The sequence below is a fragment of the Myotis daubentonii genome, chromosome 1, assembly GCF_963259705.1.
Source record: "Myotis daubentonii chromosome 1, mMyoDau2.1, whole genome shotgun sequence".
NCBI lineage: Eukaryota > Metazoa > Chordata > Mammalia > Chiroptera > Vespertilionidae > Myotis > Myotis daubentonii.
Window position 1 is genome coordinate 26,009,459 of NC_081840.1, and position 18,795 is coordinate 26,028,253.

Sequence of the window (18,795 nt, forward strand, 5' to 3'; positions counted from 1 at the left end):
CCCATACATTCAGAACTGAATGCCAGGCACATGTCTCTACTAGCCTCCACTGGATGGTGAGAATTTAGGTGTGGAATTTCCAAACCAGAAAGGGTGTGTGTACACATCATCCATACATACATTTTAAACCAGAGGAATGAAGGGAGCAAGAAATGAATTAGCCACTGTGAAAGGTGGAAAGGCCCACTTTCCCACCTCCGTAGATCTAGAAAGGGAGTCAATACCTGCAGTTTAATTGAACAGAGGAGGAGTTTTATTGCACCTCTGTACAAAGCACACACAAGCCCAGTTACCAAGAGCAACAAAGCCCAAAGTGTCGCCTGCCAGAGAGAACATCCTGCGGGAAAAGCAGCATTAGGCCTCTTTGCCAGAACATGAACTTCCCTGGAACGGGCCAGGCACCTGGTTGTGACGCCTCTTTTCTCCTGGGTCTTACGGTCCCCAAAACCACCTCCCCCTCCTCATCACCTTACAGGTAACTTTTTTCCACTTTCAGCAACCTCACAGCCACAACCCTACCGGAGGGTCAGACCTACACGAATAAAATAAAATCAAAAAGAAAGTCTACATCTATAAACAGGAAACGGTTTCGGTGAGTCTCAACCGGGATAATAAGGGAAGTTTTTGAGATTAAAGACCAGAAGGGGCGCCGGGGCTGCAGAAAAGTCCAGGGCTCACACGAACTCCAAGGTTCGCTCAGGAAATCCACCGTCGCTAAGCAAACCCTGCCCCCGTGCGGGACGCGCAGCTGGAGTCGGCTGGCGAGGGAAATAATAATAGTAATAAAAGAAAGAGGGCCTCAGCCTACCTCCTTTCCAGCGATGCGCCCAGTGCGGTCTCCGCCCTGAACTCCCCGGCAGCGAGCACGACCCCGCACGCCGGGCGAGGCCAGGCCGGCGTGCCCCGACCCCCGCCACTCAGCTCCCGGCTGCAAAACGGCCGACTGGTCCTCCCCGAGGCCTCGGCACAGCCTCCCCGGCCCCGGACCCCGCCGGCCCACGCCGGTGACAGCGAGACAGCACAGAGCAGCTGACGCCGGCGGCCGGCCGCGGTTCCCCAGCGTCCGGCCTGGACGGTGCGCGCCCACCCCGAGCCCCTGACAGCCAGCCGGGCGCGCCAGTGACACAATGCCGGACCCCGCCGCTCCCCGGGCACGGTGACAACTTACCCCGGGAACGGCGCGGCGACCTCCGGGAGGGGGGCGCTCGCAGCTTCCGCGGCGCCGGGATCCGCTCCGCTGCCTGCGCGCGCCCGCAGCCCTCTCGGGTGTAGGCGAGGCCCCGCGTGTCCCGCGTGCCCTTGTCTGGCTGCAGCTGGCCGGCGCTGCGGGAGGAGGAGGCGGGAGGCAGGGCGCAGGCTGCTGCCGGCTGAGGAGAAAAAAAGAAAATAGAACGCGGCGGCGGTAGCTCCGCGTCACTAGCCCAGCTGTACGGCGCGGGCGGGGGAGGCCGGGGGAGGGAGGAGGGGAAGGAAAGGGGAGGGGGAAGGGGCGGGGCCACGCGCGCACGCAACAAGCGCCGGCGTCGCGCCGCTGCGACCGCCCTACTGGGAGGCTCAGGCGTTCGACGGCGGCCAGCACGCACGCGCTGCCGGCGGGCCACGTGCCCCAGAAGGTGAGCCGGGTGGGGGTGGGAGGGCCTTAAAGGGACAGTCACCTCGGCTGCGCTGAAGTGCCTGGGGCAGTGGTTCAAGCTCGGGCTGTGTCCTGTTTGCAGTTTGTCTTCCAGATCTTTTACTATTATTATTTAGATTTTTTAATATATTATTTGGATTATTGGATTACTATTATTTGCAAAGAACTGGTTTACTGTCAGGTTCTCCAAGCACTTTCTTGCTTGTTGCCTTATTAGCTTCTAAATCACTCGCCAGAGCTATCACCAAGGCAGGCCATTATCTCCCAAACTATGGCGCATAGCCTGACAACGTCAAAATTGCTCCGAGGGGTGGAGTGGGTGTAAAAATACAGATTTGGAGGACTCACCTCCAACCTTTCCGATTCAGTAAAGCTAGGGTCAGATTCAGGAATCGTATTTTAATGAGCATTCCGAAGTGATTCCTCAGCTCGCTAAAAGCACACGACGAATCTCAAGGTTGAGAAAACCAAAGCTAAGAGTGAGGACAGGCAGAGGAGGGGCTAGAACCCCGCCACATTGCTCACTCTATTTCCTGTCCGGAGTCTCCCCGCCTGAGGCTATTTTCCAGCACCTTGCTATATGAGTAGTTTGTGCACTGTGGCTACATAAGTTATTGGTGATCGCATTTCGGTCCTAAGAGATAAATGCTCCGCTGATGTGTTTACAGGGCTTGTGGCTCCTCCGTGGCGATGATTGTGACTTTTTATCTTTGTGCCCAGGGCCTTGTACAGTGCCTGTCTCAGAGGCGCTCTTAAATGTCGAGGCCCTCTTACTTGAGAATCAGTGCCTGCGTCTGCACTTGGACAGACTTCCGTCTTTGCTGCAGCTTGTAGAGAAGTCAGTCCTCTCTGTTTGCCTGGGGCTAAGGGATTTCAAGGAACTAAGACTTCCAGTTCTAATATTAGGACAGTTGTGGGCAAATTGAGATAAGTTGGTCACTGGTATGGTATGTCAGAAGGCACAGTATTCCTTCTCTCTCCCAGGAATCTAACAGGTAGCTTGTGCTTGTACCCCTTAGGGGGCACAAAAGAGGAACCTGGCTCCCTGAAAATGCAAGAGAGAAAAGGTTCAGAATTAGTATATTGTATCTCTGTTGCTATCATATATATATATATATATAGCTAATATGCTAAGTGTCCGACCATCTGGGTAATGACTTCACATAGCAACGCCTGGCTTCCTCTCCCTAGCAAGGACTAGCCTCCTTGCAGTTTCTTCAGCCCAGGAACACGACTTGCTTTATAGCCAGGTGCAAACATTTCACACTATAACCAAATGTCTGTGAAGCGTTTTCCCCTGCCTCATCTCATTTGATGCTCACAGAAGTCCTGGAGTAGGTAGATAGGAGACTTGGTGGAATCCTATTTTCTTTTCATTAGCCAGAAAATGGAGATTTAGAAAGCTTAGAAACTTGATCTGATTGAAAAGAAGAAATGGTGAACCTTGAAAATGACTTCAGGTTTTCTCACTGTGTAGAATATAGTCAAACACTGCTGCAGCCCTAACCGGTTTGGTTCAGTGGATAGAGCGTCAGCCTGCGGACTCAAGGGTCCCAGGTTCGATTCCGGTCAAGGGCATGTACCTTGGTTGCAGGCACATCCCCAGTAGGGTGTGTGCAGGAGGTAGCTGATTGATGTTTCTCTCTCATCGATGTTTCTAACTCTCTATCCCTCTCCCTTCCTCTCTGTAAAAAAATCAATAAAATATATTTTTTTTAAAAAAACAAAAACACTGCTGCAGTTAAATATTTTACCCTTTGTTCTCCCTGCATGATCTACAATAATAATCTGCTTCGTGTTGATATTTATTGCTGTGTTACTGACAATTACCTGAAAGAGAAGTTGGAGTGCTTCACTGGGCTGGAAAAAGTTTAGTTACATCAGAAAGCAGGTCTAATTAATCAAGTTTATTCTATATCTATAAAAGGCTAAGTTGACTTGCACATACGTGATACATATAAAGCTCTTGGCGCCAATCACACGCATGTGTTTCCATCTGTCATTGTTGATCATGAATTTGGTTGACACCTCTATTATAGAGAAAGGGTGAAAAGCGATATTAAAATATTTCTTCTAGTTAATTTCCTTTCAATGTGCATGAATCTGTGCACTGGGCCACTAGTTACTTATAACAATAAGAATGACAGCATATATTATTGAGCACCTACTGTGTGCCATGCACTTATACATGTAACCACTGTCAAACAAACTCAAAAAGATTCTGGAGGCTTTGCCTAGAAATCTATACTAATAATAGGGTAATATGCAAATTGGTCGGGACACCATCACAGTAACGACTGATCAGCAGGGTGCATGCGCAGCAGGTGCAGGTGGGCAGGGACTTGCAGCATCAGGGACAGGGGCAGGGCCATGCAGAGAGACCTCTCCGCACGCCTGTGCCAGGGGTCTGCAGGTGCACAGCGAGTCCCCTCCGCTGCTGCCCGGCCCGGGGGTCCATAGGCCTCCCCCCAGCTCCGGCCTACCTCTTTGGGGCAATCCATCGAGGAGCCCCGGATGGGTGGGTGGGGCCTACCTCTTTGGGGCAATAGATCACGGGGCTCCCGCACTACGACAGGACACAGGCCAGGCTGGGGACACCCCCCCACCCCCCCGAAGTGCATGAATTTCGTGCACCTGGTCACTAGTAAATTATAAAGGTCTTAGGGTTTGTAAACCTGAAACACAATTAGGCCATATCCAGAGTGTTCTGAAGAAGGAGGAAAAGCTAAGAGTTTTTATATAGTAAAAAGTACATTTTTGAGAAGAAGTAGTTATGAATTCTTAGACTGTGGATTGATCTGAGGTGGTAATCCTCTAGATCAGCAGTTGCCAACCTTTCGGACTTCATGGACCACCATTGTTTCATGGACCATTGGTTGGCGACCACTGCTCTAGATAACCTGTGGTCTGGATACCTGCACATTTCTTACTTACTCCTTCAGGAGATCATCAGAGGGTTATTTTAATGTTTGATATATATCCAGGCATTGATGCAGGACTAAAAAGTTCAAAAGCTTAAGTTCCCAAGCTAGTTAAAACAAGAATAGAATTGTTTCCTTGTGCCTCAACCTACCTGATTTTAGTATTTAACAGCTTGACTATAGTGACTCCATTTTATCTCTTCACTTTATTATTCACAGTTGATTTTGACAACCCTCCTAGTTAAGTATCACTAACACCATTTTACACATGAAGAAACAGGCTCAGAGATATTTTTATAACATCAAAAACTGCATAGCATGTATGTTGTTGCAAAACCAGAATTCATTCTTGTTTGCTTCAAAAGTCACACTTTTTTCAAATTAAATGTATGGCCCCTCTTACCCCCAATCAAAATAACAAATAATGACCTAAATTATCATTACATATCTCTTAATCTTTTAAAAAGTTCTGTCTTGCACGCCAGCTCATTTTATCTGCACAACATCCCCATAAAATTATACATTACTATGCCCCAGTTTTAACTATAAGGAAGCTGAGGCACCAAGCAGATGACTGGCTTGTCTGACCTCAGACATGAGTTAGCATGGTGCTTCCCTTGTTTTGATTCATGATTCTTTAGGCAGCTTTCAAAGCTCCAAGGAAGTAAACAAATAAACCTGCTTGAAGAGGTAGAAGTATTCAAGCCATGTCACCTCAGAAAGTCAGAGTCCATGACGGGTGGACCTGCAGGTCTGGGCCAGCACAACTGAGAGGTGGTTACCACTCCTCGGAGGAAGATCCTGAGCTAGGCCAGTTGTCTGAATACCTGGGCCTGAGCCATCACCTGGGACACCCCTCCTCTGACATGTTAGGAACCAATGAGAGCCAGACTTGGTGACCCAGTCCTTGTTGGCCAGTGGTCTGAGAAGGCTTGGCAGAGCTCAGAGCTCCAAACAGGGCTGCCCAGAACAGGGACTATGATTCCCTGCACACCCCAATTCTGAGCCCAGCCCTGGAAAATGTGCACCTGACAATGCCCAGTCAGTCAGCAGGTATGGGTAAGAGGGTGATCCAGCCCCTCCTGCTTTTTCTGAAGTCTAGTGACAAGTCTAGTGACATTTTTATCTCTGACACAGACCGGGTAAGCTGAGCAAAAGTATGAGCCCTATTTTACACTCAAGGATAAGCCAAGGTAGCAAAGAGAGTGTCTACCTGCTGTGTCTTCATAACTGCCCAGGTCCCCCTCCAACCTGGTTACCTGCTTCTCCTCCCTGCCTTTGCCCAAGGATGCCGGGGTCCAACCCCAGCAGGTCCAGGGGTCCCCAAAGGTGTGGACGGAGTCGGCGAAGAAGGAATGACACGGGGACAGTGTTCAGTTGATCAGCAACCTAGCCAGGATCTCTAGCCCGGATCTCCAGAGAGGTTCTGCTTCGGATCTCCAGCGAGGTTCTGTAGCCATGTTCCCTCGCTAGGTTCTCCAGCCAGGTTCTGTCCAGGCTCTCAGTCAGGTTCAGTGTCCAGGTTCCAGTCAGGTTCTCCTGCCAATCTCTGTAGTCAGGTTCAGTCCAGGATCCCTTGCCATGTTCTCCTGCTAGGCTCTGTCTCTAGGCTCCGAGGCCAGTCCCTCTCCAGGATCCTCCGGCATGCTCTCGCCAGCGAAGTTCTTCTGTCTCTAGGCTCCGTGTAGGTTCTGTCTTCTGAATTCTGTCTCCTGAGTTCTGAGTCTTTCTGTCTTGTTACAACTGTATTTATACCAGTTGATTCAATCCTATCAATCTCTATTACAAAGGTTAGGGCGTTTCTTATCTCCATTCCAGGGAGAAAAGATTATGTAGTTTAAGCATGATTGTTCGTAGTTAAAGGGATTAATTACCCGCCTGGCACTTAGTTGAGGGGTTTTATTCCCTCCCTAACTTCAGGGGAAAATCCCTACCTGGGGATTCAACCTTTCTCGGAGAGGTGACTTTGGTTAAAACACAGCGCCAAGAAGGTGAGCAAACATATTAAGAAAAGTATGCCATATATGCCAGGTCCCTTGAAACAGCAAGGATGGACCGGCTCCTGGCACAAGGAGGCAGCCAGCAGTTCACACAACAACATGGATGAATCTCACACTATGATTTTGACTGAAAGAAGCCAGATGCACAAAAAGCATACACTATGTGATTCCACGTATATAAGGTTCAAACACATAGACAAAATTCATGTAAGGCATTAGAAGTGGTAAAAAGGATGGTAGCTACCTTTACGGGGGATTGTGACCAGAAGAGGATATGAGGGGACTTCCGGGTGCTGAGAACATTCTGTTTCTTGATCTGAGTGCTGGTTACACAGGGGTGTGTTCACTTTGCAAAAGTTCAGAGAGGTTAATACTTTATGACTCACTTTTTGAAGTATGTGGTTATTCAGTATAGAGTTTACTTTAAAAAAATTAATCGATCCAATGCTTGCACCTAAAATCAACATGACTTTGGCAACTCTTTAAGTGCAGATGGATGTAAGTTTGTGGTTTTAGTGACTTGGATGCCTTGAGCAATGTTGCTGCCTATTGTGTGATTTTTCTGAAATGGTGAGCTCTTGGGGAAGTGCTGAAAAATAAAGCACATTCTTCCTGCAACTTACATGATACTCATATTTCTGATAATTATAAGCAGGTTTTTTCCTTCTACATAAACATCCAGTGGGGCAAGAGTCTGTGGAACACATGATGGTTCCTTGCTGTGCGGGGCTGTCCTGTCTGTTGCAGACCAACCAGTGCCCGTCCCACAACAACACTTTCACTGAAATGGGGATGATGGCCATATCTACCTTGTAAGACTGACTGTAAAGATTAAAGGGCCCTGGCTGGGTAGCTCAGTTGGTAAGAGTATCATTCCCATACGCCAAGGGTTCAGGGTCAATCCCTGGTCAGGGCACATACAAGAATCAACCAATGAATGCACAAAGTGGAACAACAAATCTCTCCCCCCACCCCCCTTCCTTCCTTTCTCTCTCTAAAATTAATAAATAAATAAAAAAGATTAAATGAGTTCATTTCAATAAAGTACTTGGAACAGAGCCTGGCACACAAAGAGCACAAAATAGAGGCCTGATATTATTTTTATCACCCTATCACCCCACCCACTAAATGCCAATGGTGCCTTCAGTCAACAACCAAAAACAACCCTGCAAGTGTCCAAACAACCCTACAGGGTGACACTGCCTAATACAGACCATGGCTTTAAACCCGCTGGTTAACCAGAGCTTACAACAAGTAGCAGAAAAATAAACTCATTCATTCACTCATTCAATTATTCAGTCCCAGGTAGGTGCTGAGGACTGCTTTGTTCTAGGACCCACCAGGTTGAGTGGGGAGACAGAGACGTCCACAAATAATGACAACACAACATGGTAAGTAAGTGTTCACCCAGCCCAGCAGCAGCAAACTGTCTATGGAAGGCCCTTGCCTCCTGCAGAGGGGTTTGGTCTGCCTGGTGGTTTGTTTGTTTTCATTTTTTATTTAGTTGCCAGTATTTGAAAATCAGAAGATTTCACATTAAAAATCCAAATTTTCTGCTTCTCTTTTAAAAATCAAAAGATTTGTAAACACTGGGCCTGCATTTGTTTATAGGGTCAGGAACCCAGCATTTGCCAGGATTCTCACCTGACCTTCATTTACTTTCCCTCCCATGAAGACCCTGTAACGTGGGGACTCTGTCACAGATCTGTCTGCTGTTGTTATCAGGGCCCGAGGAAAACTGAAAGCTTCCAGGAGGGGCAGACAAGCGAGTCCTGAAGGCTCAGCCAGGGACAGTTGAAGTGGGACAGATCATTGTGAAGGAAATGGCAAGCTCAAAGGCTGTGCTCTGAAAACAGTGGGGTGCTGGAGGGCCAGTCCCTAGTGTGTGGAGGCACAGCACAGAGTCCTTAAGCCCAGTACACCAGAGGGCGGCCTGGGGCCAGCTGGGAGCGGGCCAGAGCTTTAACATTCCCAGGTCTGCTGTCTTTTCTCTGCATACTTGCTTGACAGAGGTACAAGTTCAACACCAGAGAGTGCCAGGACTGAAGTGCTGACTACTCACAGTGTTCTTGCGCCTGGACCTGCCTGTCACATGCCTCTGGTGAGGGTGGGGGGAAGGGGTGCTTGAGAAATGAGCAAGAAGCATGAGGAACGCGTCAGCAACAGCGTAGTCCTTGGGGACCCTTTAGGGCTGGCATGACCGCAGAGGCAGAGAAGGGCTCCCTCCCACATCTGAAACATACCATTGAGATTCACATTCCCTAGCTCAGTGCTTCTCAAACTGTCATGTGCACATCAATCACCTGGGGATCTTGTTAAAATGCAGATTCTGATTTAGAGGATCTGGGATGGAGACTGAGAGTCTGCATTTCAAACAACCTTCCAGCGATGCTGCTCTGCTAGCCCAAAACCACAAGGGAGACTCTAGATCAGGTTTTCTCAGCTGCAGCACTATTGGTATTTCGGACCAGATAATTCCTTGTAGTGGGACTGTCCTGTGCACTGTAGGATGTTTAGCAACATCCTTGGCCTCTACCCACTAGATGCCAGTAGCAGCCCCCTAGTTATGACAACAAAGAAGGTCTCCAGATAGTGCCACATGTCTCCTGGGAGAGGGACAGAATTGCCATCAGTTGAGAACTACTGCTTTGGAGTCTAGAGGAACTCCAAATAGAAGAATTTATATGTCTATGCACTTTGCTAGGAACTAGAGAGCCTTCGAGGAACTGAGGCAGGGCAGAGCACATGATGTTGGGGCTTGAAAAATAAAACTCCCTTGTTCAAAGAGTAGGAAAAAATGCTGCTCAAAGTATAGAATATAGAGTTTTGCCTTTAGAAATATTTTATTACTTACTAGAGGCCTAGTGCATGAAATTCGTGCAGTCGAGGAGGGGCCCTAAGCCCGGCCTGCGCCCTCTCGCAGTCCAGAACCCCTCGGGGGATGTCCGCCTGCCTAAGCCAGCAGTCGGACATCCCTCTTGCAGTCCAGGGCTCTCACAGTCCTGAACCCCTTGCTCCTTACCACCCGCCTGCAGCGGAGGCAGGAGAGGCTCCCACCACTGCCGCTGTGCTCACCAGCCATGAGCCCAGCTTCTGGCTGAGCAGTGCTCCCCCTGTAGGAGCATACTGACCACCAGAGGGCAGCTCCTGCATTGAGCGTCTGTCCCCTGGTGGTCAGTGCATGTCATAGTGACCAGTTGTTCTGCAGTTTGGTCAATTTGCATATTAGCCTTTTATTATATAGGGTAATTTACTGACAAAGTTTGCTGCTCGCAGGCCAGCAATTCCTGTCCATGAGCTTAGGCCAAGAGTTACTTGTATAGACGTTGCAAGGATGGGCTCCAAGGGCACAAGTGGTGCTTCCTCCTGGGATCCTAATGCTGCCTTCCTGTAGAGCCCCTCCACTCTCCTGTGATTGCTGCTGCTGTTGCCACTGCCACCACTGTCGCTGCCACCAATCTGAGCCCAGGTCTGGCCCAGACACATTGGGATCCAGGAGAGCCCCAGACTTCCCAGGCTTGCATGTATGTACAGGGCCACTAGGCCCATTGCTCTGTATTCCTACTGCCTTCCCTGCCATGTGCCTTAACTCATGCATGCTCATTGAGCCATTGGATTTCTCTTGCAAAACACTTACCTATCTTAAAATTAAAATTATTAAGAATTTCAAGATGATGACAGAACAAGAACATTAAACCAAGGCAGAGTCCTTCTGAGCATGGGACCGTGTACAATCATACAGATGGCACACCCAGAAGCCTGCCCTGCACTGGGTAGCGATAGGCAGTGCATGAAAGGGGCCTTCATAAAGAACCTGTAGGCCTCTTGGAGGCAGCTGAAGGGCATATGGAAACGGGAGCAGAAGACTCCATGGGTAAACGTGGCTTTGATTTTTAGAATCAACACAGAGGCATCCCCTGCATAGCTCCTTGGGGCAGGCCGCTCTGCATCCTCGCAGGGACAGGAGTCCCTGGGAAAAAGCAGTTCCATGGGGACTGCTGGTTCCCACCGTTACTTAGGGAGTGGCCCTCCTGTTTCAGTCACCTGCAGGGTCACCTCTCACTCCCTATCACCTCTAACTCCCTGCACGGTATTTGCTGAGCTCACACCAGTTCCTCTTCCTCACTTGACTCCAGCTTTTTCTCTCCTCTTCCCTCTCTGTCCTGCCCGCTGTGCAAATTTGTCTGGGGGCAGACCCAGGTCTTCCTTGGTGGTAAGAAATACTTCCAGAGAAAGATTAATTTCAGGGGAGCTAGAAAGATGAAAACCTTCTCCCAAAGGCCAAGAACCAAATAGAAAAAAAAAAAAGACAAAGGGAAACTGGCCTCACAATACCTTTTAAAGCCTTCAGTGCAATCCAAACCTCCAGCCTCTCAACAGCTTGCAGGGAGTGACACAGCCTCAGCCTCACAGCCCGGGCTTCCGAAGTCATGGCCCCAGGACAAGCCTGGGGTTTGGGCTGAGATGAACAATGACAGCAGAGAGAAATGTGCTCGCTGATGGAACATCCCAGCCCCAGACCACTGGCAGGGATGACTTTGGGGCCGGGGCTTCTTGGGAGTGCGGGGGTAGCTTCTAAAAAATCATGTGTGCACAAGGTCTCAGTAAAAAAGCATGTTCACATTCACAACAGCCCTGTGAGGCAGGAAGCATTAGCCTGCTTTCACGATGGGAAATGGGGGCTCAGAAAAGTCAAGTAACCAGCTCAAAGTCACCCAGTAAGTGTCAGAGCCAGGATTCAAACCCGGGGTGGCCTGGCTCCAAATCCAATATTCTTCTCCACTCTCAGCAAAGTGCATCTTTCACCTGGTCTTTTCAGGCCTCCTGCGCCCCCCGCCCCCCCCCCCCCCCCCCCGCTTTTTTGTTCTCTTCTTCTTTGGTCCCCTAACCGGCAGTGGTGGAATTTCAGGCATTGTCACATGCCTATGGAGGGAGATGTCCTCCAGTTGGCCTACCTGTCTGGCCCCTCAAATCACCTCCTCGAAAAGGTAGTAAGATCAGGTCTGTCTCAGACTCTGGGCTTTGTGTGGTTTATGGAGATGGCACCTACATTGTTTCTACCATTTCTCTAAGCCGGACTTCTTTGCACATTTCAGGAATTATGTTGTTCCCATTTTTAAAATGGGAGACCGAGTATAAAGCTAGGAAAGGAGCCCTACCTAGCCAGTTTGGCTGTGGATAGAGCATTGGCCCTTGGACTGAAGGGTCCCGGGTTCAATTCTGGCGGGGCACGTACCTCAGTTCCAGGCTTGATCCCCAGCCCTGGTTGGGGTACATGGGGGAGGCAATCAATCGATGTGTCTCTCTCACATTGATGTTTCTCTCTCTGTGTGTGTGTCTCTACCCCTCCCTTACACTCTGTCTAAAAAATTCAATGGAAAAATATTCTCCGAAGAGGATTAACAACAACAAGAAGCTGGGAGAGGAAAGAATATCCACTGAGTACTGTGTGCAAGAGGTGTCAGGGGGGTCTCCACGGGGACACTTGTTCTGTGCCCTTTCTTCCCATCTGAAATGACTCACTATGATTCCAGTCTCTTGGCACTGAGCAGGCTCCCCCAGGGACTCCTGACAGCTGACCCTTCCTCGGCCTTTACATCAGTGCAGTGTCTACAGATCTTTGTTCGCCGGTCCTGTGAGCTATCCAAATCCCAGTCCACGCCTGCTGCCCACACAGCTCTCTGAGTGCTGGCGACTCACAGGCAACATCTGCTCCAGAGGCTTGCGCTAGCATTTGGAAGGTTTCCCTTCCAAAATCGCTGGCCTGGCACCACTCCCAGCCCCCGTCAGCAAAGAGCTGCTGCGTTTATGTGGCTTTTCCAGCAATGGCTTTGTATGGTCTAGGGAGCGGCTTTGATCTCCACGGAGCTGGCGCTGGAAGGGCCGGGGATGGAGGAAGAAGCCCCCAAGATGAGAAGGAGGCCTGCACACACTTGCTCAGGCTCCAGGCCTTCCACCCGGGACTTGAAGGCTGTGTGCAACCCCGAGGGAACCGACAGATGTGACTTTAAAATTCAATTTTGATACCAACCCTCAGGCAGAAATAGTTGTCAGTTCTAGTGATCTACTGTGGGATTTGGAGTTGAAAGGGATGTCTGTAAGTGCACCTTTTCATCTGGTTATGGGGCATTGGAATATTCTGTGGTCATATTAACAAAAACACTCTTTCCGCAGCACTTCTCTCTGGGGTCCCCAGCTTCAGAGATTACAGAGAAGTATTGCTCCTATAATATGCCCGGGAAGAGCACAAGGCTTTTGTAACAAGTGATGGCATAGATGCTCAAAAACAACTAATAGTTTCACAGAGGTCACAGCAATTTTGCAAAGAAAAACCAAGTATGCTTAATGAACAATCCAATGGCTTGCAATGAACAATTTAACTAACTCAGGGGCCCAAGATCCCCATGGTCTCTCTGGCCTCAGAGCCCTGCCACAAATCCTTCAGGCCCCTTGACCCAGTTCCAGCCCCCAAGAGCCCTCCTGCTCATTCCCAGTGGGTCCTCTGTCGCCTTTTAGAAGCACTAAGTGTTCACTTTTGGGAAACCATCCTGGGATCTCTCAGGCTTCGCCCCACCACGCGCTGTCCTATAGCCTGCCTGGGCCCAGCCCTCTAACCCTAGCCCTCTAGATGTCTAGTCCATCCCAGGGCCCCTCAGAGCCAAGGCTCTCAGCAATGCCCTTCTGCGCACACACGCACACACGCACTCCATCCCATGGGTGAAAGCCCATCACCACTCGCTGGCCATTTTTTTGCACATTCTTCAGGGAGCCAAGGACCCTCCTGGGTTCTTATACCCACACCCTAGAGGCCTGATCTCTCTCTCCCTGAAACTGACATTATTGGTTAGAAAACTGAGCAGCAATAAGACTCCAGATTGCTTCTTTTCCATGGCAAGGGCTCAAGCTCTCATGGAAGCCGAGGGATTGCTAGTTCGCTCCTTCCTGTTGGGCATGTCCGTAACATCATCAGAACATCCCCATGAGTACCACATCTCTTTTTGTGTGCTCTTGTGGGCTTTTATGACACTTATAATCTTCAGGCAATTTACTAGACCATTGCTTGAGTTAGTATTACCTTTAACAGAGATGTAACTACCGTGGCTTTAACATGCTCAAGGTAGCTGCCATAGCTCCAGCCATCACATCCACATTCAGGCAGTCAGAAGAAAATAGGGTGGTTTCCTGGAAGCCCCATCCAACCACTTACAATTACATCTTATTGGGCACTCTTATTTGCTAGGGAGTGGAATATTTTAGCTGGGCACATTTCTAGTCCCAATAAAATTAATCAGGGTTCTGTGTTAAGCAGGATATTGGGTAAGCAATTAGCAATCTCCGCCCTCCTACTTTTTATACCTAAGTAAAATAAGGCTTTTTCTCCTTGGAGAAGTTAAGTAACTCACTCAAGGTCAGTAGTTATACGTGGTGAAGCCAAAGTTGGAATATGAGTTTTCTGACTCCAAAGCAAGTTCAAAGGAAAAGAGGCGTGTAGGAGTCCGACTTGCTATGATGATGCCCAGAGCCACAGTGAAACAACACAGGAGTGCCTACTTAGATCGAGGTCTGCTTCAGGTAAGCATTTAAGGCAAAGTTGTTGTTTTTGTTTGTTTGTTTTATTGATTTCAGAGAGGAAGGGAGAGAGAGAAACAGAAACTTCAATGATGAGAGAGAATCATCTATCAGCTGCCTCCCACGTGCCCTACACCGGGAATTGAGCCCACAACCTGGGCATGTGCCCTGACTGGGAATCGAACCATGACCTCCTGGTTCATAAGTGGATGCTCAACCACTGAGCCACAGCCAGCCAGGCAACAAAGTTTTATAAATATACTTTAAATGCACACGGATAAACTTAATTTGTAAAGAAACCATATGTTATATATTCCCAACAGTCCAAATGACTAGTCATTTATTTCTTATATGGTCCAAAGAGCCTGCCCTTTACCATTATTTATATAAAATTATACTTTTATATTACATGTCCATGGTATAAAATTCACAATGTACCAAAGTGAAAGTAAAACCAGTTTCCCACCAATTTTCCCCAGAGACAACTGCAGTGATGCTTTTGCATATCTTTCCAGAGATGGCCCCTAACTTAGAAATTACCAAATGTAATCAGTGGTTGCCTCTACAGAATGGGATTAAAAGTGATTTATTTTCCTGCTTTAGAAAATGTCTGCACATATTCATTTTATTTATTTTTGTATTTTGTATTGTTTATCTTCCTATTTTTAAGTTATATGAGTTCCCTATACATTTTAGAGATTAAGCCCTTATCAGATGTAACAATGGCAAATTGCACATATTCATTTTATCAGCAGGAAGAAAAATCCAGTTTCTTAAAACTCCTTCCCATAGATCCTAGGTTTTTCTGGAGACAGCTTACATGCCTCCCTAAATCTTCTCTACCCAGGAAAATGATGTTCCTAACCATTCTCTTCTTCTCTAGGATGTAAGTGCCATGAGAGCGGGATCTTATCTGCCTTACGTCAAACAGTGCCTGGAACATGGAAGGAGCTCAATAAAATATCTGCTGGTTGAATGAATGAATGAATGAAGTTTGTCAGTGCTGGTAAAGAGCTTTAGATGGTTTCCCAAGCCCATCTCAGCACTTGCTAGCCGTGTGACCTTGAGCATTTTAACCCCTCAACTGGGGGCACATGAGAAATAATGCCCACTTCTTGGGGCCATTTACTTGAGCAGTAAATAAAAAGTAAGAAATACGTGACCAGCCAAACCGGTTTGGCTCAGTGGATAGAGCGTCTGCCTGCAGACTGAGGGGTCCCAGGTTCGATTCCGGTCAAGGGCACGTATCTCGGTTGCAGGCACATCCCCAGTGGGAGGTGTGCAGGAGGCAGCTGGTCGATGTTTCTCTCTCATCGATGTTTCTAACTCTCTATTCCTCTCCCTTCCTCTCTGTGGAAAATCAATAAAATATATTTAAAAAAAAAAAAAGAAATATGTGACCAAGTGAACTATGCCTGGCATATAAATGCTAGCTATGATTGCTTTTTTAAAAAAAATAGATTTTGTTTGTTTTTTAACAGAGAAGAAGGGAGAGGGATAGAGAGCCAGAAACATCGTTTCAGCTACCAAGGTAACCAAGGTACATGCCCTTGACCGGAATCGAACCTGGGACCCTTCAGTCCGCAGGCTGACACTCTATCCACTGAGCCAAACCAGTTAGGGGATAGCTACGATTGCTTTTATTCTCTCTCTGCCCACATTAATGTCATCTGACCACCCTGTCTATGTACAAGTTGTGGGTAAAACCCTTGAACAGCACAGCATTCGGGACAACACTGCCACTAGACACGACACCATCTGGCTATAGTCTGACCCGGAACACACTTCCCTGTCCCACCCACCAAGTGGATCTGGCAGCACTGCCCTGATCTGGCAGCTTAGCCAAGAAAAGGAAATGAAAGGGGGGTAAAAAAAAGAAAAGAGAAAGGAAATGAAAGCAGCCTGGCTCTGCTCTTGGTGAGCCTTCTTTTTCTTTCGGAGGCTCACAGACCATCTGTTGGCTGATTTCACCCAGGGCTGACGTCAAGTTCACTTTTTGCCCTGGGCTGGGCTGGGCACTCGTTGCTCAGCAATGGAATACCTGTGTGCCCTCTCAGTCCCCTGGGCCGCCCCAGACCCTGGCCTCTGCCAAAGCAGGAAGGACAGACTCTGGGTCTTGTTGCTGGGTTGCTCTGGTCGGGGAAGCTACTGGGAGAGAAGAAAGACTGCCCTGTGGGCCAGAAGGCTGTGCTCAGGATGGAGTCAGCAGCCATTGTGATTCCCCAAAACACGGCCAAAAAGGTGCCAGAGAGTCTCCGCGTTTGGAATCTCATTTAAAGACAGTTCCTCTGTATGCATCTCTGAGGAGCAGGCAAGTGCTCTTTGAAAGGGACACATTTCTCAGCTGCCACCTTAGAGCGACTTCCTTGGTGAGAAGGAGGCTCCAGCTCCTGCAGTCAGTTGAGAAGAGGGCTAGTGGGGCTGAGCTAGGACGTTGGGGAGGCGGCCCACAGGTAGAGTTTTGTGACAGGGAGCTCTAGGCGGAGTACCCACATGGGGCACCCCAGGAGTTGGTGGGGAAAGAAGATGAACTGTGGTGGAAGGATGAAAGGGCTCTCTTCTCCCCATGCTCTTGGCCTGCTAATTTCCATTTTTCCTTTATATCTTCACGGTCACTTCCTCAGGGAAGCCCACCCAGCCCCCAGACTAGGTTAGAGCCCCGTTATTCCCTCTCATAGCCCACGCTTCTCATTCATGGCCTATCCCTGTCTCTCCTTCCACCCCATCCATGGACACCACAGGCTCTGGGAGGGCTGTGGCCAAGCCTGTCCATCACAGAGCCCCAGCACCTAGCCCCGTGCCTGCACACAGAAGGCACTAAAAAATATGGAGTGTTGCCCTAACCGGTTTGGCTCAGTGGATAGAGCATTGGTCCGCAGACTGAAGGGTCCCAAGTTCCACCCTGGTCAAGGGCATGTACCTTGGTTGTGGGCTCGGTTCCCAGTGGGGGGCAGGGGTGTGCAAGAGGCAGCTGATCGATGTTTCTCTCTCATCGATGTTTCTAACTATCCCTCTCCCTTCCTCTCTGTAAAATCAATAAAATATATTGTTAAAATATGGAGTGTTGAATGAATGAAAATGTGAATAGGAGAACTGACCAATAGAACTGGGAGGCACAGTGCAGGGGTCCTGCTGCCCTTCTCATTTTACCTTGGCCAGTCTGGCCTCTGTTATCAGAATCAGAGGGCTTGGGCGTGCAGGGAGGCTGATGTTCCATTTCCTGTGCCCTGCAGGGAAGGCCAGTGTTTCCCAAAGACCCGTGTTGTCATTGTTCCAGCCCCATAATGAATAACAGCCATTCTTCTCCAGGGATGAAGTCATTTTCCTAGAATAGATACAAAACCGACAGGAAAGGAAACTAGCATCTATTGCACACCTATTCTGTGCCAAGCAATGGGGTATCTTATTTAATTCTCACAACAGCTCTGCAAAGCAAATAAGTTTTATGCAACTGAGGCTCAGAGATGTTATTTTGTCATGTCCATTAAAAGAAAAAACAACCCAACAGCTGAAATTTGGACATGGGTGTGGTTCCAAAGCCCACACCAAACTTTGGCGAAGGTGGGTGTCACGGCAAGCCCCACTTAGTCCTGAGTGCTGCTGGGAGTGTCCATGGCTGCTCATCAAAGATCGGAGGTAGAGATGGGGACAGCTCCCGAAAAAAGGAGGAAAGAGGGGGGAGAATGTGAATAGAGAAATGGGACCAAGTGTGTTTCCACTTATTCCTCAAACCTTTATTGAGTATCTATGTCAGGCACAGGGGCCGAGGACAAAATGTCATAAAATATAAGTCCACTTGTCACAGACGTCACTATCAAATGGGGGAACTGAATACGAAAATCAGAAATTACAGTTCTGCAAGACTGACATTATTAGATCATTTATTCTATCTTTTATGAAGTTCTCTATAATAAAATGTCATAAAATAGCCCTAGCCTGTTTGGCTCAGTGGATAGAGCATCAGCCTGCGGACTGGAAGGTCCCAGGTTCAATTCTGGTCAAGGGCACATGCCTGGGTTGTGGGCTTGATCCCCAGTGGGGGGCATGCAGGAGGCAGTCGATCAATGATTCTCTCTCATCATTGATGTTTCTATCTCTCTCTCCCTCTCCCTTCCTCTCTGAAATCAATAAAAATATTTTTTAAAATAAATAAATAAAATAAGATGTCTTAAAATATATCATAGCTCCATCCAAATGAAATGCTCAGGGTATGTTGAAAGTGCCGAGGAGAGCCACACAACCCCAACTAAAAGGCCAATCAGGGAAGACATCCCTAAGGAGATGACTCTGAGCTGAGTTTTGCTAGATGAGAAGGAGTTAATGAGGCAAAGTCATATGGAACAAGTATTGCCAGCAAATGGCACATGCAGAGAGAGATACAGAAACATGAAACAGAATGGCCTGCTTAGAGATTTGTATGTGCAAGTCAATTCCTACAGCCAAAACGAAGAAGACATTTTCTTCAAGTTTCCTTGTGAAATCGTCCTGCAGGTGCACTGGGCACTCCTCTGAGTTCCAGGGATTTGGTTTGGTGTTTTTAGACCTGGTTTCTGACTTTAGATTAGTACCACAGGCAGATGTGCAGAGGAGGGGCGCCACCTGCAGTGAGAATGTGGAGTGAGCATTGAGTTCCCCTCTCAAAATTACCTTAGGTAAACAAAATAATCCTGTC

General features: G+C 48.4%; 1 protein-coding gene and 1 long non-coding RNA gene across 5 annotated transcripts in view; both read right to left on the minus strand.

Moving 5' to 3' along the window:
• The window catches only part of SUSD6 (sushi domain containing 6), a 105,303-nt gene extending 103,995 nt beyond the window's left edge, over nt 1-1,308 (minus strand). For 2 of the 4 annotated variants that reach the window (XR_009452455.1, XM_059692086.1), the window contains exon 1: nt 809-958. The gene's annotated coding sequence lies outside the window, so the exon portion shown is untranslated. Of the gene's footprint in view, nt 1-808; nt 963-1,168 lie in introns of those variants that run through there. The other 2 variants (XM_059692077.1, XM_059692069.1) reach the window with 2 other exon arrangements.
• Nucleotides 1,309-1,987: 679 nt separating this feature from the next.
• LOC132232692 (uncharacterized) lies at nt 1,988-17,558 on the minus strand. The gene is made up of 3 exons (XR_009452467.1): nt 17,274-17,558; nt 6,799-6,900; nt 1,988-2,678 (listed from the first exon to the last, which is right to left on the minus strand). It is a non-coding gene; the product is annotated as an uncharacterized LOC132232692 (long non-coding RNA).
• Nucleotides 17,559-18,795: the final 1,237 nt, after the last annotated feature.